The 13,846-nt window shown below is 62.2% G+C and overlaps 1 protein-coding gene across 7 annotated transcripts in view; it reads right to left on the bottom strand.

The window, feature by feature from the left end:
* Positions 1 to 13,846, bottom strand: part of LOC105496673 (multiple epidermal growth factor-like domains protein 6) — a 120,326-nt gene that overhangs the window by 75,522 nt on the left and 30,958 nt on the right. The gene's annotated exons all lie outside the window — the stretch shown is intronic.

Raw genomic sequence — 13,846 nt, 5'->3', positions numbered from 1 at the left:
TTTGCTGACGGGACATGCAGTGAGGAATGTTTCACTCATGAGCTGGGTTTGGCGTCGGTTCTATGTTTTTCTGCAAAGAGTCCCCCTCCAGCTCCCCAGACATCCCCAAGAAAGAGAGACGAGGCTGATGTTGTTTGAATTAAGGAGGCCCTACAGCCAGCAAGTCCTGCTCCCATTCTACAGATGGGAACATTGAGACGGAGAGGCTGGCACAGACACCCCGAGTCGGGGAGGCGCAGGCCCTGTGGTGTCTGCGCATCTGGGGAGGGAAGTCTGACCTGCCAGGTGACCCGAAAGGCCAGAACCCGCCACTTCCCAAGGCCATGGCAAAGCCCTGCAACCTGAGGGCACTTGTCCTGCCAGGCCAGCCCCTCCTGGGCAAAGGCACAAACAGCAACTGCGTGTTGTGAGGGATAATTGGAAGGACAGCCGAGGAAGGAAAGAGGCCAGCAGACCCACATTCGGGCAAGCTCATTTATTGTAAATCCTGCCGGGCTACCTCCTGGCAAAAGCAGAGGAGGTCACAAAGGACTGCACTGTAAGACCTATGGGAAGGGAGGGGGAACAGTCTGGTCGGGGTGACCCTAACACTCCTGTTCGTTCCCTCACACCTACTGGAGCCCAAGCTTCCCCTCCCTCCGCTCTCCTGTGCCCAGCTCTAGCCTCCTCTCCCCACTGTGCTGGTCTAAGGTTGCCCTGGCCACCAGCCCAGCCCTGGCACAAACCACCATCTCCCCTGGTGGCCACACAACCTCCTCACTAGGCTGCCTTCCTCAACCTCCAATGACCAGAGGGAGCTCCCCAAGGCAGGGGTCTGGCCCCCACTTCCTTAAAACCCTCAGCCATGCAACAGGGGTGAGGGTCTCGCCGGACAAACCCACCCTGCACCAGGCTCGCCAGAACCCAGGAATGGGCCCCCTGCACCCCCATCCAGGCCCGCCCAGGTCCTCACACAGACAGACCTCCCCTCCTGTGAGGCCCCGACATCCTCACTACCACGGCCCCGCTCCGGCCGAGGCATTCTCCAGCCCGTATCCTGACATTCTCCAGCCCGTATCCTGACGTTCTCCACGGCAGGCACCACGGCTGAATTACCACCTTTCCTTCCTTCCAATTCCATCCCAGCACCGGGACACGGACCCGGGAGGGCAGGCGTTTTGCTGGACTGGCTGGTGGGTTCCCAGCACAGGGCCTGGCACGCAGTGGGGTCCAGCGATGGACACATGAATGAAGCCCCCTAGGTATCCCCTTCTTGCCCTGGAACCCCCTGCCTGGGTCTCATCCTCTCTCCCACTGTGTCCCCGAGGCTTGGGCAGTTGGGCATCCCCAGGCACCTCCTTGTTTATCAGACGTGGCACTGAGATGGCATCGGCAGTGGGTGAGAAAACGCACGTGCAGAGCCCATCCTCAGACCTCACTCTGCCCCGGAGTTCACCAAGTTCCTCCAAGCCGGACCTTAAACCCCCGGGGTCCCTGCGCCTGCTCTGGCCTCTCAGGGCCACCAGGGGGTGCCAGCGCCCCACCCTGAGCACATGGTGAGAAGGGAGGTGGGGACCCCTCCTCTGCCGAAGGCCCCTTCCAGGAGGGGTCCAGGGAGCAGGACCAGGAGCCTATCAGTGCCTGGCTTGAGAAAAGGATGCTTCGTGTGGGGCTGCCTGGCCTGGCCCTGGACGGTCCCCATGGTGGGACTTGCGGCACAGCACCAGGGTGCCCGGTGTTCAGGAACCTCCTGAATTGCCCAGTTAAACCGGGTGGCACAGGGCTGTCCAGGTTTCCCTGCCCCAGGGGTTCAGGGGCCTGCGTATGCCAAAGCACACCGCAGTTTCCCAGGAGGGCAGAGGACCCCCAAGTGGACGTGGCCACGTCACCAAGAACAGCAGTGTGCGTGGACGTCCGGGTGCCTTCCAACTCTGCTCCAGCCACACTCGGCATTCCATCCGGGGCAGGCACTGTGGACCCTGACACCCGGCAGCACAGGGACCCTCGCGGGGTGCAGTGGGGATCCAGCCTCCTCCTCCCTGAGACCACAGGGTCAGCCGCTGTAGGACCTGCTGTGGACCACTACCCTGCAGGTTCATACAGCCCTGATCCCACCACAGTGGGTGACCTCCCCCGACGCTCCCAGCAGAGAAGACATTGGCCTGTGAGGCTGACCTGGGTAGCAGACTCCCGAGGCCAGCACTGGCTGGAGACTTTAGGAGGCTGTCAGCACCTCAGACACCTCCTTCTCCTGCAGTCACTGTCCTGTTCTTGGCCAGCCTGGCCTGAGTGATGCTGCCCAGGCCCCCAGCTTGACCGGGCCAGAGGGCCGGGCCCTGCTCTGGAATGCCTGGGGCAGCAAAGTCAGAGAACAGATTCCAGAAGCACGCAGCCCCTCGCTTGCAGAGCCTCATTCATTACGCCATGGGAAGGGGGGCATGGGCACCGCCCCAGAAATCTTGAAAACGGGCAATCAGCAGAGGTCCTGGCATCTGCCTTCCTGAACAGGGTTGGCACTGGGCGGCCAGCGCTCAGGCAGGGGGGGCACAGGACACCGGCCAACCTGGGGCTCACTTTGGCGGCCAGGCCAAGAACCGAGCTGCTCACAAGCTGCTCTGGAAGACCTGGGTGTTCCCTTGCTGGAAGGAACCCCGCAGGGCCAGCAAGCCCCACCGTCTCTGGGCAGCGTCACAAGCGGACCCCAAGGACCAGCTGCTCGGCCCATCAGAGGGACCCCGGGGCCCTTCCCCCAATGCACTCCATGCTATGAGCCCCCCAGCACCCCATGAAACAGCTGGAAATGGCTGGGGCTGGAGAAGCCACAGAGCCCAGGTCAGCTGCCCAGGCACATGAGGGCACGCCCGAGGGGGGCTTTGCAGGGCTCCCAAGAGATACCTGGGCTGGCTGGGTCCTCAGTGCTGCACAGCAGTGGCCCCCAGAGCTCACCCAGACTCAGGAGGCAGTGGCGCCTCTCTCCTCCAGCCTCAGAAACAACCGGGTGATAGACCGAGCGAGTCCTGTGGAGTGCCCGTCTGACTCTCACCACGGCCCCCTACAGCGGCCCTCACTACCACACCTGGATTCCCAGGGAGGAAACTGAGACACAGCAATGCTGTCCTGGCCAGGTGTAGTGCCCAAACCCACCAGGGCCCCACACCCCGGCGGCAGGGGCACTCGGGGCCTGCTGCTGCCCTGTGGTGGCCAGAAGGGCCCCAGCCCTGGTCACACGGTGCTGGCAGATGGGCAATGCTGCACCTACCCTGCCAGAGTGCTAGAGGCAAAGATGTGAGCAGGAGCCGGGACACAGGGGTGAGACGGAGTCCTCCTCCCTCCCAGGGATGCACTGGACACGGGCAGGGCCTGGACATGCTTCCTCCCTTCCTACCCGCCAGGGCTCACCTAGCCCAGACCTGCCCCTGAGGCCACAGCTCCAGGAGGCCCAGGCTCTGCCTCCTCACCTCTCCTGGGACCCTCCCCTCCCCACAAAGGCCCCTGTCTCAGGCATAGCTCCCCAAAGCGGGGCTCTCAGTGGACCGGCACTGCCAGAGGTCAGGCAGGGACTGCGGACCCTGCGTGTTTATTGACTGCACGTGGATTGCGTATGGCAGGGATCCCTCCTGCACGCCCAGCATGGACATGGCCCCTCCGAGGCTCTCCCAGGACAAGCCACCTGCCAGCCAGCACCACGCAGCCCTGCAGGGGGAGGCTCTGACCACAGGTCCCGGTTGCCGGGGACATGGCCAGCCTGGCCCAGCTCCTTGGCCATCACACCATGGGCCTCGGTCCTTATGAGCACCTGTGACACAGTGTTAACCTGCAGGCCGGGGTTGTCCAGCCAGAGGCAAGCTGGGAGGCGGCAGGGACCTCGAAGGAGACAGCCCTCCACCGACCTGCCCTCCGGGACCTGGTGCAGGCAGGACAGGCCTGTGTTTCTATGACACCTTCATGGCAGGACCTCGATGTAGGAGCCCCTCCCCTCTTTCCTCCCTTAGGAGGCTGAGACCTGCCAGGAGCCTAGAAACCAGCCTTGGGCTCCCCCAGGCTGCTGCCCACCACCCTGGACCCTTCATTCCCAAGGGTCTCACAGGCACTGCCAGGCTGTGGGACAGGCCCAGCCACAGGGCCCAGCTGGTGAGGAGGCAGAACCCGTCCCATAAATGCCTGGGAGGCCTGGAGTGCAGGATCGTCTGCAGGAATTGCCCAGGAATTTGCACCCAGAGTCTCCTCCGCAGCTCAGCCACAGGCTGCAATTTGACTCGTCAACATGTCTACCGCAGCCAGGCCTGGGGTGCAGAGGCTCCCTGAGATTGCTGGAGTGATGAGCGGGTACGGTGTTCAGGACCTGCCATGAACGTGTCATAGACACTCTGGGCCTCAGCCCTCAGCGCACCCACTCTGTGCTTGGGTAAAAACCAAGGCCCTGAGGGGTCCGGCCTCCAGGAACATGGCAGGGGCACGAGGACTTCAGTAGTGGTCCGAGGCCACCCCCTTGGCTACAGCAGGACAGTGAGGCTCAGGCAGCATCTCAGCCCGCCAGGCTCCTCAGGAATCCCAGCACACAACCACTTTCTTCAGGACGGGGGCCCATCACCTGCACCCCAAGCAGCTCTCCCCAGCGTTCAGGCTGAGAGCCCCCAGATGCAAGGACACCCACACGCCATCCCCTGCCTGGCCTCTTCGAGCCACCTCTGTTGCCCCCATGCCCTGCCCTGGATGCCAGCCAGTGCCCTGTGACCTTGCCAGCCAGCCCTTTAGCCCCTCCTGACGGTGGGTTTCTCCACATCAGCAGGATGGGCCGTGAGCACCGCAGGGGACACCTGTGTCCTCTGCACTTCACAGAAGCCCTGTGGGTGGTGTTTGCCCCTCTGCTCCCTCCACCAGCCAGACACCGCCTGAGCCCGCAAGGGCCTGCAGAGAATGTTCACAGGGTGTAGGTCTGCACCCCAGCTCCACGCAGCTTGGCCCAGCCTCTCCACCAGAAGAGAACATGCAAACCCTCAGTGTGGCCCATGAGAGCTGTCAGGCTGGGCACTCAGCTTCTGGGTGAGTGGGCAGAGCCTGGCTTCACTCAGCTGGCAGCTGCCCGGTACGGGTCTGCCAGAGGCCCGGGCACAACCCACAACCCCAGACACTCCCGGAGGGAGCTCCTGCAGCCGACTCCATCCGCCAAAGCCACCTCCAGCCCACCCCCGAGACACCCCCAACACCAGCCTCCTGTTCAGGTGGGGGAAACAGAGGCTCCTTCAAAGATGCAGGACCCAAAGAGGCAGGGACAGTCTCTGGGACCCAGCGCAGGGCACCCAGGCCACACCAGTGCCCAGACACCACCCAGCTGCCCCTCAGCCGGGGCCCCCAAAGGACCTAAGCCTTGCCCTGGGCAGGTGGTCAAGGGGCAAAGGCCAATACCAAGTCCACCACTGACTCCAAGCAACTCAAGAACTGCCAGGGGCTCAGTATCCCCATCTGTGAAACGGAACAGGCACAGCCCCACACCTGGATGCTACGGCCAGCCCCAGTGTTGCCCTGAAGTCCAGGGGGTCTAGAAGGGACAGGATGGCTGAGGCAGGGAGCAGGGGACTCAAAGGATCCTGGAGGCTGAAGGTCCCTGATGTACCCAGCTGGTGGGAAGAGCTGTCCAAGACCACCCAGGAGACTGGGGAGCCACAGGGTTTCCAGTCTGCAGCAGGCACAGGGAGCCAAGAGGCCTGATCATCCTCTGAACGGTGTCAGAGTGGCCTGCCACTGGGCTCGGCAGCTGTCTGGACAGCCGTCTGTGCTATGGGCAGGGAGACTTGAGGTGCACACTCACCAGGCAGTACGGGGGCAGTGGGGGGAGCCCACAGAGCCCCCCGCCCTGCAGTGCCTGGGAGGGTCTGCCTCTTAATGTCTCCTGCTGTAATCATGACATTAAAAGACCACCCCGTCTGTGAAACCAGCCTGGGAGAGGCCACACAGTCCCATTGTGCACAGAGCCAAGGCCAGGGAGGATAGCGTTATCCCAGGATAAAGACAGAGGCCCTTTTGTGGGTGGCAGGGAATGGGAAGAGCAAACCTGGTAATTAAACAATTCACTGGGCAAACAGAAATCCCCCACCCAGAGTCAGCCCTTTGGAAGACAGGGTGGATTCTGCAGGCGGTCTCAGTCTCCCCGGCTGTCCTGTCCAGGAGGTGGCCCGGCCTGAGCATAGCAAGATGGTCCTGGAGGAGCCACACCTGTCCCAGCCAACTGTCATGCAGGGACTGAGGCCAGAGAAGCCAAAGTCAGGCACCTGCCCGCCCGCTCAACGCCCTGCAGGCGGAAGGGGCTGCCCGGCAGGCACTGGCTCCCACAGGGAAGCGGGACTCAGGGGATTTCCAGGGGCTCAGTGCAGTTAAAGGGGTGTGGAAAAGCCGGAGGCCACAGGGAAAGGATAGCCAAGCGGGCCACTGGGCATGGGGTTTTCTGATTACCCAGGAACTAGGCAGAGCTCCTTAAAGCCTGGGACCCGAGAGCGGCCAGACAGGGCGAGAGTGAAGGAGGTATCTTCCGGCCCAGGTGCCAGGTGCTCTGTCTACCCACCGGGGCACACCTGCTCCAGCCCTGCCCAGCGGACGACCACTGCACCACCAACCTCACCTCCAAGAAAGACCATGCGGGCCTGGGAATGAGAGGACAGGAGGCTGTCCCTGCGCCAGGTCCTCACTGCCTGCAGGGTGTGAAGCCCACAACTGGCCTGGCAGCAGCTTATCCTGTCCCCTCCACTGCCCAGCCTGGTACCAGGCACTGAGCCTGCCCAGGAGGCTAGTCATCCTCCCCATTCACACGGCGGAGGCTCAGCCTTCCCTCCAGCCATCCCCAGGACCACCCAGTCTCCGCCCTCCACCAATCCCCAGGGACAGGGCCCCAGGGAGGCTGTGACACACGGGGACACACACACACCACAGCCCTACCTCCCACTCTGAGCCGGCTCAGCACCGGCTTGTCTTCATGGTCGACACCTCCATATTCCTTGGGGGCCTCCAGGGACCCCATTAACTGTGGGCACAGGCATCCATCAGCCTGGGGAGCAGGACACAGAGAGAGGGTCTGGGGGACCAGGGGCAGCCCTGGGCCATCCCACAGAGAGAGGACCGCCATGGCCGGCGGCTGGGTTTTCCAATGGCCCAGAAACCAGAGTGCTCCTCCAAGCCTGGAACCCAGGGCAGCCACAGGCAGGGCAGGCAGGGCAGGCAGGGCGGGCAGGGCAGGCAGGGCAGGCAGGGCGGGCATCAGTGAGGCATCTCCCGGCCCAGCGGTCTGGTGTCCGGCGCTCAAAGGACACGACCCCACCATGGAGGCCAGAAGCCTGGTCTTGCTCTCAGAGGACTCCCACCCCCGAGCAGAGAGCAGGAAAACGCCAAGACCAAGGCCAGCCTGCCCCAAAGACCAGAGAGCAAGGTTCCTGGCTGAGGAGGTCCCCCCAGACAGGCTGGGTTCTCTCCAAGGATGCTGGGTCCTCCCTGCCCCAAAGGCCAGGGAGCAAGGATCCTGGGTGAGGGGGTCTCCCCCGACACGCTGGGTCCGCCCCAAGGGTGCTGGATCCTCCCCCAAAGTGTGCTGGGTCATTTCCTAGTATGCTGGTCCTCCTGGGTGTGCTGGTCCTTCCTGGATGTGCTGGGTCCTCCTGGGTGTGCTGGGTCCTTCCTGGGTGTACTGGGTCCTCCCTGGTGTGCTGAGTCCTCCTGGGTGTGCTGGGTCCTCCGGGGTGTGCTGGGTTCTCCCTGGTGTGCTGGGTCCTCCTGTGTGTGCTGGGTCTTTCCCGGATGTATTAGGTTCTCCCAGGTATGCTGGGTTCTCACAGGTGTGCTGGGTCCTTCCTGGTGTGCTGAGTCCTCCTGGGTGTGCTGGGTCCTTCCTGGGTGTGCTGGGTCCTCCCTGGTGTGCTGAGTCCTCCTGGGTGTGCTGGTCCTTCCTGGGTGTGCTGGGTCCTCCTGGGTGTGCTGAGTCCTTCCTGGGTGTGCTGGGTCCTCCCTGGTGTGCTGAGTCCTCCTGGGTGTGCTGGTCCTTCCTGGGTGTGCTGGGTCCTCCTGGGTGTGCTGGGTCCTTCCTGGGTGTGCTGGGTCCTCCCTGGTAGGCTGGATCCTCCTGTGTGTGCTGGGTTCTCCCTGGTGTGCTGGGTCCTCCTGTGTATGCTGGGTTCTCCCTGGTGTGCTGGGTCCTCCTGGGTGTACTGGGTTCTCCCTGGTGTGCTGAGTCCTCCTCAGTGTGCTGGGTCCTCCTCAGTGTGCTGGGTCCTCCGGGGTGTGCTGGGTCCTTCCTGGGTGTGCTGGGTTCTCCCTGGTGTGCTGGGTCCTCCCGGGTGTGCTGGGTTCTCACAGGTGTGCTGGGTCCTTCCTGGTGTGCTGGGTCCTCACAGGTGTGCTGGGTCCTCCCGGGTGTGCTGGGTTCTCACAGGTGTGCTGGGTCCTTCCTGGTGTGCTGGGTCCTCCCGGGTGTGCTAGGTTCTCCCTGGTGTGCTGGGTCCTCCCGGGTGTGCTGGGTTCTCCCTGGTGTGCTGGGTCCTCCCGGGTGTGCTGGGTTCCCCCAGGTTTGCTGGGTCCTCCAGGTGTGCTGGATCCCCCCGCCAGGTGCCCCCTAGTCCTCCCAGGGCATGCTAGGATCATTTCTCACACCAGACACAAAAAGCCTCCCCCAGGGTGGCCTCCTGGCTAAGCTCCAGGCCCAGATGGAAACCTTCTGCCTGCCTGCACCTAAAGGTAAGCATGGGAACCAGTGTGGGGAGCCTGGAACCACAGCCCAGGACCAGGGTCAAGTTAACCCAAGGCCACGTCCACAGGACAAAGACGAGATGCCTCCCCAGGAATCAGCCCAGGCTGGGGCTGCTGCAGGCTGCAGGCCTCTGCACAGGGTCCCATGGCAGGGAGCACGACCAGAGACAGCCCCAGCCCCAGCTCCAGCTCCAGCCAGGCCGTGCACAACATGGAGAGAGGCCGTGAAAAGAACATCCCTGCCCCGGAGCCCACCCTTCCAGGAGCCCCTTCCTCCCCTCCCACCACTCCCTGGGGCACAGAGTCCGAGGCCAGCAGCAGCAGCTCCCAGGCCTGGCCGTGGCTGGTCGCCAAGAGCAGCCCTGGGTGGCATCTGGAGCTCGGGCGAGGGGTCAGACTCCCACCCTCAGACACAGTGGGCAGCATTGAAGGGCAGCGGGGAGGGCCGCTTCCTCTCCATTAATCAATGATCCCAGTTTAGAAAGTCGCCCTGTGCCAACGCCGAGGGCTAAACAGGCTCAGGACCCCACCCAGCCCTGGCCACCCCAGCTTCTCCAGGGCTCTGCTTCCTGGCATAGCCTCAGGGCCCCAACAGCTGCCAGAGCCACCTCCAGCCCACACCCGAGAGACCCCCACTGAGGGCCTCCTGCTCAAGGTGGGGAAACTAAGGTTCCTTCGAAGGTGCAGGACTCAGAGTGGGCCTGGGTGCTGAGGCTCCAGGCAGGACCACTGACGTCTCTCCCGGCTCGGCAGGCACACAGCAGGTACCTGGGAGCACCTGCCAGCCAGCCCCCAGCAACGCCTGGCTCCATCTCACCGAGAGAGGCCGAGGACCCTCTAGAAGCTTGGCTGATGCATCCCTCGTTCCCTACCCTGTATCTCAGGGCCAAAATGACTTTCTCCTCCTCCACTATGCTCCTCAGCTCCTGTCTCTCTCCCATCTGGAAACTTGTCCAGAACAAATTGCACCTCCCAACCCTTCCCCAGCCCACAGGCCCACCTCCTCCAGGAAGTCCTTGAGGCAGCCAAGCCTCTGCTGGGCATCGCTGGAGCCCTGACCACTCACCTGGACCCAGGAGTGAGGGTGGCAACACTCTAGTGTGGTGGTGCCAGAGACCCGTCTGACCTGCCCCTTTGATGGGGGGAAACTGAGGCCCAGAAGGGAATCAGAGCCAAAGACATTGATTGATTGATTGATTGATTGATTGATTGAGACAGGGTCTCGCTCTGTTGCCTACGCTGGAGTCCAGTGGCGCAATCGGGCGCAATCTTGGCTCACTGAGACCTCCACCTCCCAGGTTCAATCAATCCTCCTGCCTCAGCCTCCTGAGTATCTGGGATTAGAGGCACCCACCACCACGCCTGGCTAATTTTTGTATTTTTGGTAGAGACGGGGTTTCACCACGTTGCTCAGGCTGGTCTTGAACTCCTGGGCTCAAGTGATACGCCTGCCTTGGCCTCCCAAAGTACTGGGATTACAGGTGTGAGCCACCACGCCTGGCCTGAGCCAAAGGTTCTTGAACCAAGAAAGTACCTAGAGGTGACCCAGGCCTCATTTCTCAGAGCCTGCCCTTGTTCCACGAGGTCAGCTGAGACCAGATCAAGCAATTAGTAGATTTGTAGAGATTTCTGTCACCTTGTGTGGTACAAAAGACATCTATTAGGAGGTCATTTGTCCTCAGTAACTTCTTCTTGCCGGTCTTTTCATTACAGATTCTGTGCCAAGCCCAGGTCACCAGTGGGTGTTGGGGAAGGGGTGGGGGCGTCCACCCACGCTTGCCAGAGCAGCACACACAGGTGGGACCTGGGTGCAAAGGCAGGACGAGGCCAGGTTTTTGGCTGTGAAAATTGTTCCTGGTTGGTCTGATGAAACTGATGCTCTGAGGGGACCCCAAAGCCCTCCCAGGGACAGGGGAGGGGGTCTTTAGGGTCTCCCTCCCTCCTCCCTCCTTTGCAGACCCACAGGGCAAGGATACTGGCAGTCCTGGGGGGTCTTCCGAACCCTGGACCACTCCGGGAGACTCCACATGGCAGCTGGGTGCTCAGTGTGTAGTTAACCCAAGAGCCAGGGTATTAGTCCGTTGTCCAACTGCTGGTAAAGACAAACCCAAGACTGGGCAATTTACAAAAGAAAGAGGTTTAATGGACACACGGTTCCACGTGGCTGGGGAGGCCTCACAATCACGGCAGAAGTCAAGGAGGAGTAAGTCACGTCTTGCATGGATGGCAGCAGGCCGAGAGAGAGAGCTTGTGCGGGGAAACTCCCCCTTATAAAACCATCAGATCTCACGAGACTTACTCACTATCACAAAAACAGCACGGGAAAGACCTGCCCCCATGATTCAACCACCTCCTACGGGGTTCCTCCCATGACACGTGGCAATTATGGGAGATACAAGGTGAGATTTGGGTGGGGACACAGCCAAACCATACCAGCTGGGGACAAAGTCTGTACCTGAGCCATCGCAATGGTTGTCCCTGCCATGACCCCCACTTCCCAACCCTTCTGCCGGGCCCACTCTGGGCCTCACCTACATGGACTCACGCAACCTGCACAAAACATTGCCAAATCTCCTCCCTGCTGAACAGAAGGGGGACCCGGGGTCCGAGAGGTGGAGTGGTCACACAGGCACAGGCCTGGGGAATACCAAAGCCAGCCCTGGACAAAATGAGCAGCTGGCCCTGACTCTGACTGCACCGAGGCCTGCACTGGGCCGGGGAAGATTTCACTGCAGGCCCTGGCCCAGGCCAGGCCCTCCACCTTCGGGGCAGACAGGCCCGCTTTGTGCTCCCACAGCTCCCGCTGCTTCTGTGGAAAGGCTCTCAGGGCCTCAGGGAAACTGCTGCAAAGCACCCGCCTGCTGTACACCCGAGACTTGACCCCGTCTGCGCCAAGGAGGGAAAGCTGGGGCTGTGGGGAGCGGGGAAGGCTCCTTCCCACAACTGCCCTCCGTAGCTGCCCAGAGAGTTCCTGTCTCCCTCCCCGACTCTGTTGTTCAAATGAAATAATTTGGGGGAACCAGAAAATATGGCTTTTATTTTCAAAACTAGAATCTATTATAATTGGGGGGTTAGTTAAATATTCCCAACTGTGTTTGAGCTCAGGTCTACAGTGTCCAGACCCAGAGTGGAGGAGGGACAGGAAGGTGATGGTGAGAGGTCTAGGTGGGAGTGCTAAGGGCAGGGGCTACACCTGCAGGCAGCACCCGCTCACACCTGGTCCTGCACACCTGGCCCTGCACACCCGGCCTACACACTCAGCCCTGCACACTCCACCCTGCATGCCCAGCCCTGCACATTCCACCCCTGCACACCTGGCCCTGTACAATTCAACCCTGCAGGCCTGGCCCTGCACACCCAGCTCTACGCACTCCATCCTGAATGCCCAGGCCTGCATAATTCAGCCCCGCACACTTCACCCTACACAGTTCGACCCTGCATAATTCAGCCCTGTACCCTCGGCTTTGCACACCCAGCCTCCACACCCTCCCCTTCTTCCGAGAGAGAGTGACCAGGGAGGAGGCCAGGCAGCCACCCTCCAGCTTGTCAACTGCCCCCTGTGAAGGCCACGTCTGCCCTAACTGGCCACTCTCCCAGGAGGCCCACTACCCAAGGGCCACAAGCCAGCCACAGGTAGGGACGCTCCTGCCCTGCCGGGGACCCTGCTCCCCTCTTCTCCAAAGCAAATCTCAGCGGCTCCCCCAGGACCAAGGCTTCTCCCTGCACCAGGTGGCAGCATGGCCAGAAGGGAGTACATGGCACTCCCTCAGACAGACCTGGCTTCAGCCCCAGCTAGGCCACTTGCGAGCTGAGCACCAGCAGCTGCCGGGTCTCCCCAACCTTGGTTTCCTCTTTCAGGAAGCAAATGAAGTGTGGAGTTGATGAGGTGACACAGGAAGAGAGTGGCTGGGAGCCAGGAGGGAGCTCCCGGCCTCCAGCCTCCCTGCTCTGCGGTGCATTCCCACGGTGACCGGTGCATTCCCACGGTGACCGGTGCATTCCCACGGTGACTGGCGCATTCCCACGGTGACCGGCGCATGGGGCTGCTGCTCTGGAGGCTGAGCCTGGAGCCCAGGCGCCGTGAGAGTCTGTGACGCAGAAGTCAGAGCCAAGAGGCTGGTGGGGCACAGGGCACCTGAGTGCACCCTGCCCCCATGAGACGCCGAGTTCCCCCACGGGGTGTGCAGCCCCCAGTGAGCCTCCTACAAACCCTGTGCCTGCTGGTGCCCTGGGGGCCGCGTGTCAGGGTCTCACGGACCAGGGGGCTCTGAGCAGGCTCCTGACAAAGATGAGGTGGGAGGAGGGGACTGACGGTGGGCAGGAGGCCAGCCCTGAGGGGGCAGGTCAGGTGTCCTCCATCCCCTCCCAGAGGACACAGCCAGGAAAGGCCACCCCCCAAGGCCACCTCCTCCTTGCCCTCCCCTAGGAACAGAGACCACCGGAGGCTCTGCTTGGCTGACCAGTGAGCCACAGCCCTGTCCCGGAAACCTCCCCAGCCAGCCCAGTCAGCCCTGGTATTTCCGTGTGAAACGGAAATGAAGCGACGCACACGCCAAAAGATTAGACAAATGAGACGGAAAGGCCCTCGGGGCATTTCTCAACTCCTACCTGTGGCCATAATTACAGTTCTCAAGAGGCCAAACGTGACAGTCGGAGCCCACTCCATCCTGTGTGGACCCCCATCTGCCCTCGGAGCTGGGACGGGTCACCTCTGACCACAGGGAGGCCTGGCCAAGGCCTGCAGCCTGGATGTCGCAGGTCAGTGACAGGGCAGGGGACCCGGGGGGGCCCTTTCGTCCACATGAGACAGCCGGGTCTCAGTCCCCGGCCGGGGCAGCAGCCCTCCCAGCCGCCTAGCATCCAGGAAGCAACAGGCACTCACGGTGACTCGGCAGGGGCCGTCCCAGCTAACAGAGGACATTCAATAAACCCTCCAGCACCAATAAACCCTCCAACAATGACCAATGCCCCAGGCTGCTGGCACCCAGCTCCGAACTCTGGGGAGACCAGCACCTCTCGAGAACCCCTCCTCAGCCCGGCCCCCAGCGGAACGTGGAGTGGGCAGAGGTGCCCTTCACAAACGTGGGGACCTCCTGATTCCTCTGATTTCCTCGAGTCTCCCCCGCTGTCTGCCTGGGCG

This window comes from Macaca nemestrina, chromosome 1, assembly GCF_043159975.1.
Source record: "Macaca nemestrina isolate mMacNem1 chromosome 1, mMacNem.hap1, whole genome shotgun sequence".
Taxonomy (NCBI): Eukaryota; Metazoa; Chordata; class Mammalia; order Primates; family Cercopithecidae; genus Macaca; species Macaca nemestrina.
The sequence above is the reverse complement of the archived record's forward strand: the minus strand, read 5'-3'. Positions and strand labels throughout refer to the sequence as shown.